Genomic DNA, 22442 nt, shown 5'->3' with positions numbered 1-22442 from the left:
CCTCCCTCAGTCTCCAGGATGTTGTGTGATGGTCTCTTGCTGCTGACAGTGCTTTCTTCCAGCCAATAGAAGCCTACCTTGACTCACGTCTCCGAGAGTTATTGATGGTGCATCAATGCCACACTTCTTAGTACCCTCTCAGCGACAGCAAAACACCAGGTCATCCAATCAACCAGAAAGCACACCAGCAGCATATGGATTAGAAGCTCCAACAGTAGCAGAGCCACATCAGAAATAAATAGAAGATAAAAAATAGGTGAAAGGAGTTCTTTCGTGATCCATCTTGAGGATGTCACCCTTTCACACTGCATCATCTTCTTCTGGAAATGATCTGTGATGTTCATTACACCTGGTTGTATACGAAAATAGACTAATCAAAGTCTCCATTCTACAGTATAATGGGAGTACCTTTCTTCAATGGAGAACAGCAATTCACTGCTTCTTTTTCTAGGACAGTTTGAGATGGTTAATAGGTGCTGGGTTGCCTGGAAATTGGCACATGCAATGAATGCAAAATGAAAAAACAGTTATCTCCCTGAAAGACTGAGGAAGATACAGTTAGCAAATATTTAGATAAAACACTGACTGGACTCTCGGAATTTCTCTGCCTTTTAAGGTACAGGCATCTATCTGCACTGACTTCAAAGATATTTCTTGATTCATATGCTCCTAACCCACTTCTCATTAGTGACCACTTTCAAAAATGGCAAAACTGGGTGCAGAAACTGAGCATCCACATTATTCATCTCCACTGAAGCACAGTTTTGTGTGTGTGTGTGTCAATTGATGAAGAAGCAATGGGAAGGATCTGAGCTTCAGATTTTTACAACTATAATCAGACACTGTGGCTGTAAAATTGACAGTGTGTTTTCTGCAAAGGATCTACCATCTATCAAAGATAGCATATCATCTGGCTGGTTATGTAACTTCTGTAACAAGGTCATGGTAAATCCGCACCTAGAAAAATCCTTCCTAACTGCATAGCTCTTCATAGAAAAGGAATTAAAATCCATTAAAAAAATTTTTTAGGGTCTCTAAAACATCTCTTTGGGTCCATAACTGTCAGGATCTGGTCCGGTCCAGAATCTGCGTTCCGGGTCTCAATCTGGTCTGAGTGTTCCGGACTCCGGGTCTTACAGCTGTCCCTCCCGGCCCCTTTGAGCCTGTTAAGATCAGCCTGGATCAAGGAGGCACACCTGTGGCCAATTCGGCTGCAGGGGTTTATGAGGGGCCATGAGACAGAGACTGGGTGGGTGGTTGGTTGTTTTGTTCTGTATCCTGTTTGCTGCCCTGCTCGGAATCCTGCTCTGCCCTGGTTGCTGGCTTGTTCTGTATATGCTCTATCAGGTTGGTCTTGTTCCCCTGCTTCTCTCCTGTGCGCTGGTCCCGCTGTTCTGCCTTATTCACCTTGCTTGCGCTGCTACACTGTCGGTTGCCCTTCCCAATTTACCAATGTACCCAGTGGATCACTGTAGTTTTGCTGCTTACCCTGGACCCAGCTTCCTACCCGTTACCTCCGTCGGGCGGATCCGGCCGGACTGCCGCTGCCCAGTGGGGGTTCTGCCCCTTCTTACCTGTTGCTTCTGTCAGGCGGTCCTACCGGACTGCTGCTACCTGCCGCTATCTGCCCCTTCCCTATTGTTCCCTAAGGGTTGTGCCTCGCACCTGCCCAGGTGTCCGCGACTGGCCCAGGCCTCCGTGTTTTCCGCCTGGGAGGCGGCCCTGCCTTGGATCCATGCAGCCCGCCCTAAGGACTCCTACCCGTTCCTCCCATCATTTCCCATGGTTTGTGCCCCTCACCTGCCCAGGTATCCGCGACTAGCCCAGGCTTCTGTATTCCTGCCTGGGAGGTGGCCCTGACCGGGACCCCTGCGGCCCACCATGAGGAATCTGCCTGCCTGCCCCAAACCGTGGGATCTGCCTGCCCACCCGCCTGCCTCGTCTGAACTCTGGGATCCAGCCCAGCCTGCATTAACCCTTACATGCCATGGCATCCCCATCCTGTCCTCCCCCTAGTACTTCAGTGTCTGCATCCTGCGTTTGCATCCATCCAGCCCCCATTCCTGACAATAACTTCACTATTTGGCAAGATGCTTTCTACCTTTCCTAAGTTTGGGTGCCCTAAACTGAAAAAATAAAATAACAAGGGAGGCAGTCCGGAGGAGATTTTCTAGGCTAACTCCTAGAATGAGAGAGCAGTCCACTCGAAAGGCTACCTAGGTTGTGTCTATATATTTTTTTGAAGTTTAAAAGGATGAAGGATCAACAGACTGAGGTGGGTAGATGTTGAAGTAAAATCTCAATCAAATCAGAAGGAGTATACATAGGGTAAATGCACAATGTCTTTCAAATGGGTGGCATGGTAGTGTAGTTGTTTGCGCAATTGTTTCAAAATATCGGTGATCATTGATCAGGGTTGATTCCCACTTCTGTCCATATGGAGTTTGTACATTCTCCCCAGTACTGCATGAATTTCTTCCAGGTGCTTCAGCTTCCTCACACACTCCAAAGATGCACGGTTATGGTTAGGGTTAATAAGTAGTGGGCATGCTATGTTAGTGCCGGAAGCATAGTGCCCTTAATTTGTTGCAAAATGATGCTTTTCACTGTACGTTTCAATGTTTTGATGTACATGTGACAAATAAAGCTCATCTTATCTTTAAGATCTTTTTTTCTCAGGGAGAAGGAACTAAATCTAGAGGGCATAAGTTTAAAGTGAGAGGTGAAAGATTTAAAAGAGGCCCAATTGGCAACTTCTTTTTATAGAGGGTGGTGCATCCATCTACTGAGATAGCAGAGGAAGTAGCTAAGGTAGGAGCAATAACAGCATTCAAGAGGCATTTGGATAAGAATAGTAATGTACAAAAGTCTTAGCCACATATACAGAGCTAGGGTGCGTAAAGCTTTTGCACAGTACTGTACACAGAGAGTAGAAGTTCAGAGAGATATGGGGTTAATGTGGAAAAATGGGTCTAACTTGGTGGCATTGCGGTCAGCATCAATGAGTTGGGCCAAATGGCCTTTTTCCATTCTATATTACTTCTTCACTCTATGAAGGGCTTAATTGCAGAATATGGAGTCTGTTATTTAAGATGGGGATTATGTATAACTTTTGCAGATTGTAGTGAATCTCTGGAATTCTCTACCCCAAAAGTTTGTAAAGAAACAGTCATTAGAAGCATGTAAGGTCAAAAAAGATCCAGTTAAATATATGCTGAAATGCTCCTCATTTGACAACTATGAAACAGCTACAAAGAGTCCAGAAGATTCCTGGCATTAATATAATGATCCAAGCAATGATTGGATAGAATGATTGCAGAGATGGGCTTCAGATATAAACCTAAACTGTTGCAGTGGTAGTCTGAACAGGGACACCTGCCCTGTCCTGCTACAGCGTAGACAATTAAGGTCTATTATGTGGAATATGCCCAGATCTCTTCGAGTGGTCCAGTACACCATTGTTTGGCCCATCCAGTCAATGTTAACTTCCAGCAGTAGAATGCTATGTGTAATTCCACTTCCCCATTCTCCCATAAATCATTGTCTCTCAAAAAGGTCAAATCATTAATTCTCCTTGCCGCCAGTGAAGTAGTTGGGTGGCTGATGTAATGCTTTACAGTGCTGGTGATCAGAGACTGGATTTCAATTCCCACCACTGTCTGTTTTTATGAACCAGCAGCAATACATATGAAATTGAGTCAGGGTTTATAAACAGACAACAAAAATTTATTAACCTCTAATCCAAAACCATAGAAAAGTAACGACTAACGAGTAACAAATGACTAACTTAACAGAAGTTAAACAGTTATTTGGCTATATCTAACAAACACCCAAACTTAGAAGTAGTTCTTAATGAGTTCTCATTCAAAGCACAGACTTAAAGTGGTAATTTCAAAAGTCCACGTGATTTATACAGTCATTAAGGAGAGACTTTCCCGAAACAACGATTCTTTCGAAGAAATGACGAATCTGCCCATCACAGCTCAGAGATGCCTTGTCAGAAGAAATCACGAAGAAATAACTGACCTTTTGGCTGGAGGGTGGTCACTGCACAAATCTTCCTGACCTTGCAGGAGCTTAACTCAAACGTGCATGCAACAATTTCCCGAATGAAGATTAAAAAAAAAAGGTTGATCACTTTCAAAACACCGAACGTTGTTAACTTTACCCAACCCTTTTGGGTTTGGGATAGTGCTGGTCATATCTTTGATCTCTGATCCTAGACTGTCAAGGTAAAATAAGGGTGCAACAAACTAAACAAAACCGGCAGCAATTCGCAAAACAGCCGGCAACAATGTTTTTGCACCATAAAATAGAATTAAAACTGTGTCACAGTGGCGGGCTTTGTTTAAATACCGTTTGGAACATGCCATTCTGTGACCTCATGGTCATGAGACAATTACATCATCCTATTCACAAGACCATTACATCATCCCATTGTCCCGGGATCAAACTGTGGGCATGTAACACTGTAAGGGATTTGTATGTTCTCCCTGTGACCATGTCAGTTTCCACCAGGTGCTCTGGTCTCTTCCCACATTCCGAAGGTGTATGGGTTAGGGTGAGAGAGTTCTGGGCATGCTATATTGGTGCCTGAAGCACGGTGACAATTGTGGGTACCCACTCTACTTTCTCCCTGAGCTACATTTGTCGTGGCACAAAACAATGCATTGCATTGTATGTCTCAATGTTTCAACGTACACATGACAAACAAAGTTAGTCCTTAAAATAGTATCTTTCTATAAGCTTCAGGGGTATGTTTATAAATTGCATGAAAAGCATTAAGCTATAATTGGATGATTGTACCCACTTCTGGGCACTGCACCTTGGCAGGATTTGAAGTTTGTATAGAGAAAGAGAAATGTATTAGAATGATTCCGGAGATGGGCTTCAGATGTAAACTTAAACCGGAGATGTTGACATTTACTTTCTTTGAATCAAGGCAGAGTGAGTGAAGATTTGATAGATGTTTGATTTATGATCATAGACAAGTAAAAATTTGCAGGTGATGGAGATTTGAAGTAAAAGATGAAAATACTGATTGTACATAGCAGATCAGTCTGTCACAATAGAGAGAAAATAAAAGTTAATATTTCAAGTCAATAAACAGTCATCAGAATAAGATCAATATTAGAGATTATCAATATCTAGAAGAAGCATTGCAAGTGATAGGGTCATAAACAGAGTTTTTAGCATGTTGGCCTTCATGGTATCATAGTGTCTAGCAAAGCACTTTACAGCACCATTGATCGGTGTTCGATTCCTACTGCAGTCTATAAGATGCTTGTGCATTCTCCTCGTAACCACATGGGTTTCTTCCAAGTGCTCCGGGTTCAAGTTTATTGCCTTTCAACCACACACGTGTATATGGCTAAATGAAACAACGTTCCTCTGGGGCCAAGGAGGAAGACACAGTACATACAGCACAGATTGTTATGATTCCATACATACAATCATAAAATAATATTAGCACATCCCTGAGTTGCATGGCTTGAGGATTGACAGCTCGACATAAAGTACAAGTCACATGTTTATTTATGTCAGTATAATGTTACTGGCACTATTATAGTAAAACAAGCGCTTGAATAAATACGTGAAACAGCAACAATAAAAGATGGAAAAGTGGCCAGTCGATCAGTGACCGGGGCACTCCGGCAGGCTGCTTGGTGGCAGAATGGTGTTAAGAAGTTTAAATAGCCCTGGGGAAGAAGCTGTAGCCCAGACTGAACCATTTTGCCTGACGGCTGGAGGTCAAAGAGATTATCAAAAGGATGGGAGGGGTGTTTGACTGTGCTGGAGGCACTGTGTATGTGATACATGTCCTGTCTGAGGGGGTGGGAGAGACCCTGATGATATTTTCAGCAGTCCTCACTATCTGCTTCTGGCTATTGTGTCCGGGTGCATTGCATCTCCAGTATTAGATGGTGATGCAGCTCATCAGGACAGTCTCGATGGTGCTCTGGTAGGATGTGGTAAGAATGAAGTGTGGGGGGAATCCCTCCTCATCCAGGAAGTGGAGGCGCTGCTATGCTGTCATGGATTAACTGGTGATGTTGAGGGACCAGGTGAGATTATCAGTCAAGTCTCTGCCAAGCAACTTGTTGCTCCTGACTCTTTCCATGCAGAAACCATTGATGTGCGGTAGGGAGTTGTCAGCCTTTACCTTCCTGAAGTCCACTATCATCTCTCTAGTCTTATCCGTGTAGAGGCTGCAAGCTGCTCTATTTCCTCCCTTAATGCTGTTTCGCCATTATTGTTGAAGAGGCAAACTGCTGTTGTGTTGTCAGGGAACTTAATGATAGAGTTAGATGTGGATTTGGCAGTACGGTCATCTGCTTTGAACAATCTGAACAGCAGCGAGCTGTGCTCATACACTTGGCGGTCAACAGTGTTCAACATGATGGAGTCAGAGACTTCCTCACACATGCTAAAGACGTGGGCTAGCAAACTGTGGGCATTCTATGTTGGTGCAGAAGCATGGCGCCACTAGATCATTCTTGTACTGTATTAGTTATTGACCCAAAAGATGTGTTTCACTGTATATTTTGGAGTTTCAAAGTATATGTGACAACTAAAGCCAATGTTTGCATATAAAGGCATTGAGTGCAGGGGTTGGGATGTTATCCTGAAACTTTACAAGACATTGGTGAGGCTGAAGTTGGAGTAGTGTGTGCAGTTCTACTCATCTACCTACAAGATAGATACCAATAAGCTTGAAAGTGGGAGGAGAAAATTCACAACAATGTTGCTGGGACTTGTGGACATGATTTATAGGAAAAGGTTAAATAGGTTAGACAATGCCACAATTTTATGATCTATGAACAAGAAGAACAGAAACCACTATTGTGTCCCAAAGGCTGAAGAGCCCAAGATCGACTTTGATTTATTTAACTATTATCTTCTTGTGACTATTCATTATGGAAAGATGATTACTGGTCTTTCTAGGTTATCATTCAGGAAAGTATGCAGCACTGTGAAAAAATCTTATGCATATATATATATATATATATATATATTTAGCTAGGGTGCCGAAGACATTTTCACAGTACTGTAAATGTCAATGTGGAGCAGAGAGTAAGTTTATAAATCTGGCAGTAGCAAAAGATTTTGGGAATGATGTGGAGAAGTGTGAGACAGGTGGCAGAGAAGGAATGCCAGGATCAGGGGGAGGGCTGGGACAGGTGCAGACGCACTCAGACCTGAGATACCAGGCAAGCTCATTTCATTCCTAATAATTGGTTTATTGATCTCATGGAATACCTTTCTAGTGCTTCACTCACTGTCAGAATCAGGTTTATCATCACTCACATATATCATGACTTCATTTTGTGCAATACAAAATGACAGGACAGTGCAATACATAAAATTACTATCAGACTATGCAAATATGTTAGGCATCCTAGCTATAATAATGTGCCTAAGACCTTTGCACAGTACTGTAGAAGTAGAGAACCTCTTGAATATCCCTGTCTCCTTGCATAGGTTTATCCAGTCAGGCAGTTCTGTGTCTACAGCCCAGGATGAATGGAACATTTTGGGGTGCCCTCCCTGAATTGCTCCACCTAATCCGTTCTTGCCCTCGTACAGTGGAAATGGCATCAGACGATAAACGTATCATTCCAAGACCACCTGATACCTGGGCACAGATTAGTACGTTCAGTACGTGGGTACAGATGAGAGCAACGTGCTTTTTACTTCTGCCTTAGTCAATCTGAAGAAGTGAAACACAGATTCCTTGTGACAATCCCCATTCATTGTACTGTAGATTTAATTTACCTCATTGACATTCCTGCCATTGTGTAGATGAGAGCAGAATCATGACCATTTAAAGATAAAAATTAGCTTTATTTGTCACATGTACAGCACTGTGTAAACGGCTTAGGTGCATGTAAAAAATTCTGTAAAGTGAATATGCTTTCAAAATAATGAGATTAAAAGTTTGTAAATATCAAACAAATCTATAATGACTAGTAAATAGTAAAACAACTAAATTAAATCAATATTTGGTGTGATCACCCTTTGCCTTTAAAAGTGCATCAATTCTCTGCCATACACTGTCTGGGAACTTTATTACAAAATCGCTGACAGATTGCTCCAAGCATACTGGAGAACTTGCCGCAGTTATTTTGCAGATTTTTTCCACCTCACTTCTGTCTCTCCAGGTAATCCGAGACAGCCTCGATGATGTTGAGGTCAGGGCCCTGTCGAGGCCGAACCGTCTGAAACCATATGAAGCATCTAGGGTACAGTACTGTACATCAAAATATAGAAACATACAGTGGAAGTTGTTATTTACTGACAAAGTCCAAAGATGCACTGGGGTCAGCCTACTGGTGTCACCATGCTTCTGGCACCAGCACAGCATGCCACAGCATACTAACTCTAGCCCACAGGTCACTGGAATATGGGAGGAAGCCCAGGTGCTAATGGGCAGAATGTACAAAATCATTAGAGATAGCCATGGGAATTAAAACCCAGGCTGTTGTTGCGGTAGAATGCTACCCTTGCCATTACGCTACCATACTGCCCACTATGCGTGTCGCTAATCTCCACTAAAGGGGCCTTCACATTGTCTCCCTTTGGTTATAAGCTAACAAACTGAGAGCTTTATTTTTCAGAATAGAGGATTGTCCCCTCTCCAGTCATAGAACCCAACAACCCAAGGAGGCTACCATGAATGGTGAAGAGAAACACAAACTGCTGGAGCCAGTATCTGTGGATAGAAATGGACAGTCAATGTTTCTGGTCAAGAATCTGTCTTTTGTACCAGATTCCATCTGCTGCAATCTCTTGTGTTTCTAGATCAGGGGTTCCCAACTGGTTTTATGCCATGGACCGTACCGTTAAACAAGCGTCCATTGACCCCTGGTTGAGAACCCCTGATCTAGATTAATTGTGCATTTACTGAATAAATGCTCCATACCATCAAAGGAAGCAGCTTGCTTTTCCAGTGCATGTTTCATGAACTGCAAAAACCTTAGGCACATATATACAGCTATGGTGCCAAAGAGTTGTGCACAGTACTGTAGTAATTTTATGTATTGCACTGTCCTCCTGTCACAAAAAAAATTAATTTCATGACAAATGTAAGTGATGATAAACCTGATTCTGACATGGGTCTCTATTGTGAACTAAAAGTGGGAAGGGGACAGGGCGAGGGGAGGGAGCGAGATGCACCCGATGTTCTATAATGGTTAATAAACTGATTGTTTGGAATTACGTGTCCCTCCATGGCACTCCACCCTCGCCACTGCCAATATCCTTTGCTCCAGACAGATTTACAAACTCACTCTCCACTTCATGTTGACAAATACAGTACTGTGCAAAATTCTTAGGCACCCTTGATATAGATATGCGCCTAAGACTTCTGCACAGCACTGTGTAACCAATCGGTTGCAGCCAGTGATATCTAAAAGAAAGAGCGGTCATAAGCACAGATGTGACCATCATTGCAACATCCAAAGTACAAATAGAGACCATCAAAATGAAAGAGGCAATATGATTTTTCAATGTTTTAGAAAACTATTCCCATTTTTTATGATTACTGTTCAAGCAAATTCATGATATAGTCATATCATATCTTTCAGAGCCTTAAAAATATCACAAAATGCTACAAGCCTATAACGTCTGTATGGGTTCCAATTCTAATTTCAGGTCTATTGTGAAAATTGCTACAAAAACAATCTGTAGATGCAGTAAATCTGAAAGGAAACATAAAATGCTGGAAACAAGGTGAGACAGCATCTATAAAAAGATAAACAATTCTTCGGTTCAAGTTTGAAGTTGAGTTTATTGTCATATGCATGACTAGAGGTATGCACTGTGCAATGAAAAGCCTGCAGAGCATCACTGTATATAGCATTAAAAAAGGAACATCCACAAGAAAAACATAAATTAGTTGTGTAATATGCACAACCAGAACATAACCAGAATGGAAAAGAAAATATGTCCAATGTAATGCGAAGTGGTTAAAGTGGACATTGGTGTTGCTGCCGTAAGGTTGTGATTAAGGTTGTGTAGGTTGATTCAAGAACCGAATGATTAAAAGGAACTTCCTGATCTTGAACGTGGTGGTGGTTTTGTACCTCCTACTTGCTGATAGGTACGAGCAGATGGCATGACCTAGATGGTGGAGATCTTTGATAGGTGTGGTTCTTGAGACAGCACCTCCTCACTTGATGGTGGGACAGGTTGTGATCATAATGTATTGGGCTGCAGCTTTTACGAGGGGTGATTGGTAAGTTCATGGCCTAAGGAAGAAGGAGTCAATTTAAGAAAATCCAACACGTTTATTTTTCAACATAGTCCCTTCCATCACTTACACATTTAGTCCCGCCATCATGGAGAACACGGATCCTGGACCTCCAGAAAGTGTCCACATCTTGGGTGACTGATAAGTTTGTCGCCTAAGGTGGAAGGAGGTGAGTTATACAGCTCTTGTTACATGCACATGCAGTTCAACTCTTTGAGTGATTATGCAGAAAGTTTGAAGTTAATAACTCATCTCCTTTTACCTTAGGCCAACGTTATCAATCACCCCGATGAGTTATTAACTGATGAGTTATTAACTTCAAACTTTCTGCATAATCGTTCAAAGAGTTGAACTGCATGTGCATGTAACAAGAGCTGTATAACTCACCTCCTTCTACCTTAAGCCACAAACTTATCAATCACCCCATGCTGTGGACACTTTCTGGAGGTCCAGGATCCGTATGCTCCACAGCCGCTGGAGTAAGTGTGTAAATGTAGGAGAGGACTATGTTGAAAAATAAACGTGCTAGGTTTTCTAAAATTGACTCCTTCTACCATAGGACACAAACCTATCAATCACCCCTTGTAATACTCCTGCAAGTTTGAATTGCCGTACCAAACTGTGATGAAACCAATCAAGATATTTTACATTGTACAACTGAGAAAGTTTGTCTGCATGTTCCTTCTTAACCTGCAAAGAAAGTAAAGCTGTTGGCATGCCTCCCTGGGGTTGCATTAATGTGCTGCATCCAGATGAAGGGTTTCAGCCTGAAACGCCAACTGCTTATTCCCCTCCGAGGATGCTGCCTGACCTGCTGAGTTCCTTTGGAATTTTGTGTGTTGACCTGATAAGTTTTAATTAAAACCTGCTTGTTACAATGCGTCCAGGACCCTTTATCTAGTCCACAAAGTGTTTCCAGCAATTTCTGTTTCAATTTAATGAAACCGTAAAGGTACAGGAGAACTACTAAGTAAATATATGTTGTTCATTCCACTCTCTCCTAACATATGGATCAGTTGTGCATATGTCAAATCCAACACTCACATTTGCATACACTTCTTTCATACACTTGACTTCTCCCTTTATAAAAGCAATGATTCACATGTTCACCAAATTTATGATTTAATTGTTAACAAATTTTATAGGACTATGATCTAAAAGGAATTGATGTTGTCAGTACTGTATCCACTTCTTGACCTTGGAAAAAGATTCTTCTCAATCCTATTTTTGTAGAACCTCCTGTGGTTTTCTCCACAGTTCTTACTGATGCAGCATCTGGAATATACTCTTTAACACATGACTTTCTCTGGTATATCATCCAATTTTATCTCCTGTTTTCACAGGAAAGTTCTTTGTGCTGCATAGTATCAATGTCATCTCTGCATCCCATTTCCAAATGTCAGGCTTGTTAGGTGACATTAACAGATGAACTCAGTCATGTTGCTTGAATTGTTTCTCACCAGGAGTTGAGTCACCATTTTGTTCAATTTCAACTTTGCTTCTTCCGCTCTCTGTCAGGGTTTGGTTGAACTGAGATCTGTTGTGTTTTTGTGTCTTATGCGTGGAATAGCTCAGCAGGAAACTAACCATTTGTCAGATGTAGCATTGTGTACTGTTGTTTTGTGCAAAGTTCTGGTCACTTCACTACAGGGAAAATGGAATTAATTTAGAGAGCATGCAACAAAGATTTACGAGCACTGGAGGTTGTGAGTTATGAGGAGAGATCAGATTGGCTGTTTCTATTTAGCCTGGAGTAAAGTAGGCTAAGAGGTGGCACAAACACAAGAGATTCTGCCATTGGTGTAAAACCAGAGTAACAGCCACTGAATGCTGGAGGAACTAGCAGGTCAGACAGCATCTATAGAAAGTTGATGTTTATCAGGATTAGTAAGAAAGAGGAAGAAGCCAGAATAAGAAGTTAGGAAGCGGAAGTAGTACATTAGTACTCGTAGTAAATGTTGGGACAGGGGCAGAAACAACATATAGACAGGTACTTGAATAAATAAATTAGAAACAGATATCAAATTAACAGAAGCAAATGAGAGGAGAGATTATCAGGCAGCATCTACAAGAGACATTTTGGGCGGAGACCCTTCATCAGGGCTGGTAAAAAGAGATGAGAAGTTAAAGTAAGAAGGATGGAAGAGGGCAGAAATAAGTACAAGGTGGTACCTGATAGGGAAAAGTGGGGGGAGGGGGAGTTGTGAAGTAAAGAGCTGGTAGGTCGATTGATGATAACGGTAGGAAGTGACACTGATGTAGGTTTGGAACAAAGACTGTTCCATGTAGGCGACAAAGCTGGGACCCATGCAAGTCCCCATGGCTACCTCTTTTGTTTGAAGGAAGTGGGAAGAGACGAAAGAGCCAAACGTTTTCTTATTGTTTTTCACCCAGAGGATGGTTTGTGTATCGATTGAACAGCCAGATCAGAGTCAGATTCATTTATCACATGTACATCAAACCATTCAGTGAAATGAGTTGCTAGAGCTCACCACCAGCACACCCAAGGATGGTGCCTGGATCGGAGAGCATGCCTTGAGTGAACTCGGCCTTTTCTCCTTGGAGCAACAGAGGATGAGAGATGACCTGATAGAGGTGTACAATATGATGAGAGGCATTGATTGTGTGGATAACCAGAGGCTAATCCCCAGGGTTGAAATGGCTAACATAAGGGGGCACAGTTTTAAGGTGCTTGGAAGTAACTACAAGGGGGACGTCAGAGCTAAGATTTTTACACAGAGGGTGGTGGGTGTGTGGAATGCACTGCCAGCGATGGTGTTGGAGGCAGATACAATAGGGTCTTTTAGGAGACTCTTAGGTAGTTATATAGAGCTTAGAAAAATAGAGGGCTATGCTGTAGGGTGATTCTGGGCAGCTGCTAGAGTAGGGTACATAGTCACCTCAACATTGTGGGCTGCAGGGCCTGTAATGTGCTGTAACTTTCTATGGTTCTATGATTCTATGAAGCTTGTGCTTTGGGGAATCTGCAATTTTCACCACACCATATATTTTATATGTATAGAGGTATACAGATGTATGTCCATAGCTGAAGCCCTGGAAACTGCCAAGCAACAGTTAAAAGCTCTGGCTCTGAGTACCAGACTACAAAGTACACTAAGGATGCAGAGGCCATGTGAATAAATGCAGTCTTCTGTTCCAGAGTAACAACATGCCAGTACCTGAACCAACCAAATCAACAGATGAGCGGTACTGGGAGAGTATATGGAAGAAAGAAGCATCACATTATACTAGTGCCCAATGGCTGGAAGACCTACAGGCCAGTTTCTGCAATCTCCCAGAGGCAGAAGCAGTCACATCACAGCAGTGGAAAGAACTGGACATTACCAGGGCCTGATACGATCCACATATACTGGCTGAAAAAACAAACAGCATTGTACACACAGCTGGCAGCTCAAGTGAACCAACTACTTGAAGCAGGCTCCCACCCTTGACTGGTTAACTCAAGGAACACGTACACAACGCTGGAAGAACTCAGCAGGTCAGGCAGCATCCGTGAGAAAAGAGTAGCCAATGTTTCGGGCCAAGACCTTTCAACAGGAATGGGGGGGATGAGAGGGCCGAAGCCCAGTAATAGAGATAGGGGAGGGGGTAGGGCCTAGAGGCGCCAGGTGGAAAACCAATCAGAGGAAAGATAAACGGGGGAGGGGGAGGGGATAAGCATGAAAGAACTGTAGAGATAAAGAAGCAAAAAGTTGAAAGGAGAGAGAGACAGAGAGGGACTGGGGATAGGGGAAGGGAGAGGGGGAAGGAATTACCGGAAATTGGAGAATTCAATGTTCATACCACCAGACGGTAGATGAGGTTTTGCTCCAACCTGAGTTTGGCCTCATCATGGCAGTAGAGGAGGCCATGTATGGACATATCTAGATGGGAATGAGAGGCAGAGTTGAAGTGGGTGGCAATCGGGAGGTCCTGTCTATTGTGACGGACAGAGCATAGGTGCTCAACGAAGCGGTCCTCCAATCTGCGTTGGGTCTCACTGATGTAGAGGAGGCCGCACCGGGAGCACCGGATGCAATAGACGACTCCAGCAGACTTTCAGGTGAAATGTTGCCTCACCTGGAAGGACTGTCTGGGGCCCAGAATGGTGGTAAGGGGGGAGGTGTGGAGACAGGTGTAGCATTTGCATTTGCCCCTCCCCTATCTCTATTACTGGTCTTTGGCCCTCTCTTCCCCCCCATTCCTGATGAAGGGTCTCGGCCCGAAACGTTAGCTACACTCTTCTCACGGATGCTGCCTGACCTGCTGAGTTCTTCCAGCGTTGTGTATGTATTCTTTGATCCACAGCATCTGCAGTTGTATTTTTGTGTTTTAACTCAAGGGATAGTGCTCATGATGAAGGATCCTCACAACCGAGCAACACCATCAAACTACCGGCCTATAACCTGCCTGTCAACAGCATGGAAGTTCCTATCAGACACCGTAGGCACCATGCTGAAGGACCGTGCGTGTGAATTCCTGAGCCCTGTTCAGACGGGGATTGGTAATGGAAGCTGAGGCTCCAAGCACTGACTATTGGTAAACAAAACAATCATGCAAGACTTTAAGCAACACAAAATGATGGAGGAACTCAGCAGGCCAGGCAGCACCAAAGGAAAAAAGTACAGTTGTAGTTTCAGGCTCAGATATCCAGTATCTGCAGATTTTCTCTTGTTTATGCAAGATCCAAGGTATGGCAAGCCAACCTAAACACAGCCAAATGACTAGAGGCCATGGCAGGACAAGCCACTGCCTGCGATGTACAAACCATCGCCAGATATCACAGGAGGCTGACATAAGAAAGTCCTAACAATGGCTGGAAATGGCAAGGCTGGGGGACAGCACAGAGGCATGGCCCATGGCTGCATTAGAACAGGCGTTGAGGACATGAGCAACAGAAGCAGGAGTCTATCATATCAGACAAGACCCAAGATGCAGGCTGTGCGAGGAATCCACTAAAACCATCCAGCATGCAGCAGCAGGGTATGAGATGCAGGCAGGGATAGCATACACTAAATGGAACATCCAAATTGCAGGAATTGTGTACAGGAGCATCTGTGCTGAGTATGGATTGGAGACTCCCAATTCCAAATGGGAAGCATCTGAGAAAGTTGTGGGGGCAGAGCTTAGGAGGACAATGGTGCCTAAGGGCGACTCCTTTGCTTGCACCTTCAGAAACAGCTCTATTTCTATCTTCAACATCTCCTTTTTCCTTTTCAGGGTTATTTTGAAGACCATGACCTGGAGTTACACACTGACTTTGGTCGTTAGTGGGAATGGAACCTTCTCTTGGGGTCTCACGACTGGCCGCTATTCAGTATGCCAAGGGCGCGGCCTAGAAGACTAGCATGCCTTCAGGGTATTGTTTTTTTGTGGGTCTGGAGGTGGGCAGACTCGGGGTGAACGAGTAGACTTTGGGGTACCGAGTCTTTATTGAAGCTTTGCTGCACACTTGGTGGAAGGCACAGATGCTTCTCTGCTGGTAGGATCGTTGCCTTGCTGCTGCTTATGGGTGGGGGGGAGCAGGGGGTTCTAACATTTAACTGCTCTTCATTCTTTGGGGCACTCCTCTGTTTTCATGGATGTTTGTGAAGAAACAGAATTTCAGAATGTATATTGTATACATCCATCTGACATTACATGTGCCTATTGAAACTATTGAATGACAGAGCTGAGATCCTGCAGAACCTCCAAATACAGACCCATAAGCAGGTACTGGCCAATCAACCAGACAGAGTAATCCTGGACAAGGAACAGAAGAAAGCAATTGTAATAGATGTGGCCATCCCAAATTACAGTAACTGTCACCGGGTTCGGATATGGCCCAAGGCAGAATCAGGTTTACTATCACCAGCATGTGTGGTGAAATTTGTTAACTTAGCAGCAGAAATTCAATGCAATACATAACATAGAAGAGAAAAAAATAATAACAATAAATAAATAAGTAAATCAATTACAGTATACATATATTGAATAGATTAAAAAACATGTAATAACGGAAGTACTGTATATTAAGAAAAATGAGGTAGTGTCCATGAGTTCAATGTCCATTTAGGAATCGGATGGCAGAGGGGAAGAAGCTGTTCCTGAATTGCTGACTGTGTGCCTTCAGGCTTCTGTACCTCCTACCTGATGGTAACAGTGAGAAAAGGGCATGCCCTGGGTGCTGGAGGTCCTTAATACTGGATGCTGCCTTTCTGAGACACCGCTCTCTGAAAATGTCCTGCGTACTTTGTAGGCTGGTACCCAAGATGGAGTTGACTAGATTCACAACCACCTGCAGCTTCTTTCAGTCCTGTGCAGTAGCCTCCCCACATACCAGACAGTGATCCAGCCTGTCAGAATGCTTTACATGTTACATCTATTCAAGTTTTTGAGTGTATTTGTTGACATGCCAAGTCTCTTCAAGCTCCTAATGAAGTATAGCTGCTGTCTTGCCTTCTTTATAACTACATCGATATGTTGGGACCAGGTTAGATCCTCAGAGATCTTGACACCCAGGAACTTGAAACTGCTCATTCTCTCCACTTCTGATCCCTCTGTGAGGATTCGTATGTGTTCCTTCATCCTACCCTTCCTGAGTTCACTATCAGCTCTGTCGTTTTACTGACATTGAGTGCCAGGTTGTTGCTGCGGCACCATTCCACTAGTTGGTATATCTCACTCCTGTACACTGTCTCGTCACCACTTGAGATTCTACCAACAGTGTATCATCAGCATATTTATAGATAGTATTTGAGCTGTGCCTAGCCACACGGTCATGTGTATATAGAGAGTAGAGCAGTGGGCTAAGCACATACCCCTGAGGTGCCCCAGTGTTGATCGTCAGCAAGGAGGGGACGTTATCACCAATCCACACAGGTTGTGGTCTGCTGATTAGGAAGCTGAGGATCCAATTGCAGAGGGAGGTACAGAGGCCCAGGTTCTGCATCTTCTCAATCAGGATTGTGTGAATGATAGTATTAAATGCGGAGCTATATTCGATTAACAGCATCCTGACCTAGGTGTTTATGTTGTCCAGGTGGTCAAAAGCCATGTGAAGAGCCATTGAGATTGCATCTGCCATTGATCTATTGGGGCAATAGGCAAATTGCAATGTGTCTAGGTCCTTGCTGAGGCAGGAGATCTGTCTAATCATGACCACCATCTCAAGGCATTTCATCACTGTCAAAGTGAATGCTACCAAGTGATAGTCATTTAGGCAACTTTGAAGCAAGTAGGAACTTCCACCCGTAGCAGTGAGAGGTTGAAAATGTCCTTGAATAGTCCCGCCAGTTGGTTGGCACAGGTTATCAGAGCCTTACTAGGTACTCCATCTGGACTCTCCATCTTGCAAGGGTTCACTCTTTTTAAAGACAGCCTAATATTGGCCTCTGAGACAGAGATCACACGGTCATCAGGTGCAGCAGGGATCTTCACAGCTGTAGTTGTGTTCTCCCTTTCAAAGTGGGCATAGAAGGCATTGAGTTCACCTGGCAGTGAGATTGAGGGAAAAATGCACATACGCACCACCCATAAGGGGTGAGAAAAAAGATACATATTTAAAGCTAGTGTGCCTAAGACATGCACAGTACTGTAGTAATTTTATGTATCGCACTGTACTGTTGCCGCAAAAAAAAAATCAGGATATATGTGAGTGATGGTAAACTTGATTCTGATATGGGTCCCTATTGTGGACTGAGAGCAGGAAGGGAACAGGGAGAGGGGAATCCTGGTTGCCAAAAGGACAAGATGAGGGAAGGGAGCATGAAGCACCCTGTATTCTGTAATGATCAATAAGCCAATTGATTGGAATCAAATTAACTTGCCTTGTGTCTCAGTCTGGGTGTGTTTAGACCCACATCACCTCCCACCCTGGGCAATCCTTCTCTGACACTTGCCCCACACCCCTCCCGTGGCACTCCACCCTCATCATTCCCAACATCCTTCACTCACTCCAGATTTACAAACTTGATCTCTGCTCCACATTGACAAATATAGTACTGCACAAAAGTCTTAGGAACCCTTGCTATACTGTATATATGTGTCTAAGACTTCTGTGCAGGACTGTACTTGGAATGTTGGAGGAAACTGGAGCATCTGGAGGAAACCCACATAGCTAGAGGGAGAATGTACAATTTCCTTACAGACAGCAGCAGGAATTGAACCCTGATCACTCATCACTGGTGCACAAAGCATTATGCTAACTGCTAGGCTGCTGTGCCTCCCATTGTATCTTTCAAGTGCTTTTATACAAAGATAAAGAACTTCTCAATTGTCCCATTTTCATCAGCATTTTCTCACTGAAGGTTTCTTGATGGCTTCTTCCAACTCTGTAAAGTTGTCTTCAGGAACATGGCTCTGCAACCTTGACAGGGAGGTCATGTTCATTATTCTATTGACAAATGATGGATTAAGATTACTATGCAATCTCATGTCATCATCTGGACATTTGGTTGATTCATTTCATTCAAAGATTTCTTACTTACCTTCTTTCGTGCCTTCTAAGCAATCTCCATTCTAGTGGTTGAATATCAATCTTTAATCCTTGCAATGAGAAGGCCATTTCATTGGTTACAACTTTCTTGCCTACCCTCTTGTTGCTCCATGGAGCTGGTGGTGGTCCTCCATCAAAGTATTCATGTAAGCACCTCACAGCTTTGCTAGTTCATCTTCTTGTGCTGAGGTATAGCTGGTGTCCACCACACCCTCAAGAATTGTCACTGCTGCGGTCAGAGCTACCAGTATCTCACTCGACTACTGGGCTGAGTAGCTTTGTCAGTTTACAGAGATGTTCTCTTGCATGACTTGAAGTCTATTTGTCTGTTATTTAGTTCTGGAGAAGATGTGAAGAGGATGTTTCCTGTAGTGGGGGAGTCTTGGACTACAGGGCACGGCCTCGGAATAGAGGGATGTCTCATTAAGGACAGAGTATTTCTTTGGCCAGAGGTGGTGAATCTGTGGAATTCTTTGGCACAGACGACTGTGGAGGGCACATTTTTGGGTATATTTCAAGCGGAGGTTAATAGGTTGTTGATTGGTAAGAGTGACAAAGGGTACAGGGAGAAGGCTTGAGATTGGGGTTGAGAGGGACAATAAATCAGCCAAGATGGAATGGCAGAACAAACTCCATGCGCCAGTGGCCTAATTCTGTTCCTATGCTTGATGGTCTTATGAAGTTCTTTCTTTATAACTTGATTGCTAAATCATCTGACAGTTGGGCATTCTTTCTTTACTTTGACATAACATTATTACGAAACCAGAAACAGGATTCAATTGCTGCTAACACGAGGAAATCTGCAGATGCTGCAAATTCAAACAACACGCACAAAATGCTGGTGGAACACAGCAGGCCAGGCAGTATCTATAGGGAGAAGCGCTGTCGATGTTTCGGGCCAAGACCCTTCGTCAGGACTTTGTCAATTGCTGCTGCTGTCTTTTAGGAATTTGTACATTCTCCCCATGACTGCATGGGCTTGTTCCAGCTGCTCCAGATTCCTGGACATTCCAGAGACGTGCAGGTTAGGGTTATTAAGTAGTCAGCATGCTCTTTGGTCGCTAGAAGCATGGGGACATTTGAAGGCTGCCCCCAACACATTGATAGTCATTGTTATAAATGATGCAATTAACTTATGCTTCAATGTTTATGTGACAAATAAAACAAAAAAACGAGAATGTAAATTCGCAATACTGAAACTCTCAGAAAGCAGATAATAGATGCCTATTCTAACTGTATGTAGTCGCAGCAATATACTGAGTCGAAAAGGGAACTGGAGCACAGCCAACACACCTGCCCCATGTTTAATCCCTTCACTAACCACAGCATACATGCACATATGCACCCATTCCTTTGTTTACTACAGGAATATGTTCCTGGAAAACATTTCATTAAGCCAAGTTTTTAGGGATGGACTAAATGAATTGTGAAACCTTAGTACAATGTATTTCCATTGCACTACTTACATTCAATGGCCACTTTATTAGGTACACTAGTACAACTGCTCATTGAAGCAAATGTTTAAATTGCCAATCACATGGCTGCAACTCAATGCATAGACACATGCATACATGATCAAGAGGTTCAGTTGTTCTTCAGACAAACATTATAATGAGGAAGGAAATGGGATGTACATGGAATGATTGTTGGTGCCAGGCAGGGTGGCTTGAGTATCTTAGGAACCACTGATCTCGTGGGATTTTCACAACAGTCTCTAGAGGTTACGGAGAACGGTGTGAGAAAAATGAAAACATCCAGTGAGCGGCACATCAGTGCCATGTTAATGAGAGAGGTCACAGGAGAGTGGGCTGACTGTTTCAAGCTGGCAGGAAGGTGACAGTAACTCGAATAACCCACACAATACAACAGTGGCGTGCAGAAGAGCATCTCTGAAACACACAACATGTCAAATGTTGAAGTGGATGGGCTACAGCAGCAGAAGACCACAAACATACACTCAGCATCCATTTATTAGGAAAAGGAGGTACCCAATAAAGTGGCCGCTGAGGGTATATGAGTGAGATATAGCTGTATAACATCAAAGACATAATCAAAATGTCAATGACACTGTAGTTTAAATTCATAAATTGCATATTTGTAGACTAAAGAACATCTGTTCATTGCATTTACACCTTACAATTAAATACAGTAAGCAATGTGATGCTACCTTTTCATGTGATGGAGTACTACAACTAATTTATACCCAGCAAGTAGCCAGAATAAACAATTAGATAAATGACAAGTTCACCTGTTTAACCAAAATAAAGAATCAATATTCTGGAGGAACTCAGCGATGAAGCAGCAGCTGTGGAGGCATAGGGGTAGTGGATATCCTGTGCCAAGACCCTGCATCAGGACTGAGTGTCAATCATGAAAACAGGTTTCAACATAAGATATTGCCCATCCATAGATCAGTAATGTCCTACGTCATACAAACAGGCCTTTCAGCCCATCTAGTCCATTCCAAACAATTATTCTGCCTAGTCCCATTGATTTGCACTTGGGTCATAGCCCTCCATACCCCTCCCATCCATGTAGTTAACCAGACTTCACTTAAATGTTGGATTTGAACCCGCATCCACTCCTACTGGCAGCTTGTTCCACACTCCCATCCCCTCTGAGTGAAGGTTCCCCATCACGTTCCCCTTAAAGAGTTCACCTTTCATCTTTAACCTCTAGTTCCAGTCTCAGTCAATATCAGTAGAAAAAGGCTGTTTTACATTTACCCTCTCTATACCTCTCATAATTTTGTACACCTCTATCAAATCTCCTCTCATTCACCAACACTTCAAGGACTAGATCTCTAATGTTTCTAACCTTTCCTTATTACTCAGAGCTATGTCCCAGAAATATCCTTGTAAATTTTCTCTGTACTCTATTGACATAATATCCCTTTGTCTCCACAATAGCAGCTTGGCAGGCTCACTGAGTTTGTTTCATTTGGCTCTAGATTCCTGCATCTACAGTCTCTTGTGTCTTCATCCATTTTACTGGTGTTTTTTCCAGTAGGTTGGGACAATGCACACAAGGACACAAGGAGGTTGGAGCATGAGAAAGCCCCTCAAGCCTGTCCTGCCATTCAATAATATCCTAGCTAATCTCAAGTGGCCTCACCTCCTCTTCAGTGTCAGGTTTCCCATGACCCACAGTTTACCAGTCTTTCCCAGGAGCAGGCCCTTCAGCCCACAATGTTGTGCAGAACCAAAAAGTCAGGAATCAAGTGGCCACCTAAACTAATCCTCTTTGCCCAACCAATGTCCATATCCTTCTATTTGCCTCAAATTCATGTGCCTATCTAAATGTCTCAATGTTTCTGGCTCTACCACCTCCCCAGGCAGCCCATTCTAGGCACCTACCACTTCCTGTGTAAAAAAACTTACCCTTCGCACCTCCTTTGAAATTACCCCCTCTCACCTTAAATGCAACCCCTTTGGTATTAGACATTCACATCATATTTATCTTTTCATCTTAAACACATCTAAAGATCTGTCTTCCACCATTCCCAGGGGCATAGAATTTTAGATATCCACCACCCTCCAAGAGAAGTAATATCTTTGTATCTCAGTGTGAAAATTTCCCACTCCTTTCAATGACTGGATCTTTTTAACTACATGAGAAAGATCTGCTTCAATAGCTCCTTTCAAAAATAACGTTATAACATTGGAGCTTCAGTATAATTCATGCTCTCAGGCTTTTGAATTAGAACAACAGAAA

This window comes from Hypanus sabinus, chromosome 4 (assembly GCF_030144855.1).
Source record: "Hypanus sabinus isolate sHypSab1 chromosome 4, sHypSab1.hap1, whole genome shotgun sequence".
In the NCBI taxonomy this organism is placed as follows: Eukaryota; Metazoa; Chordata; class Chondrichthyes; order Myliobatiformes; family Dasyatidae; genus Hypanus; species Hypanus sabinus.
The sequence above is the reverse complement of the archived record's forward strand: the minus strand, read 5'-3'. Positions refer to the sequence as shown.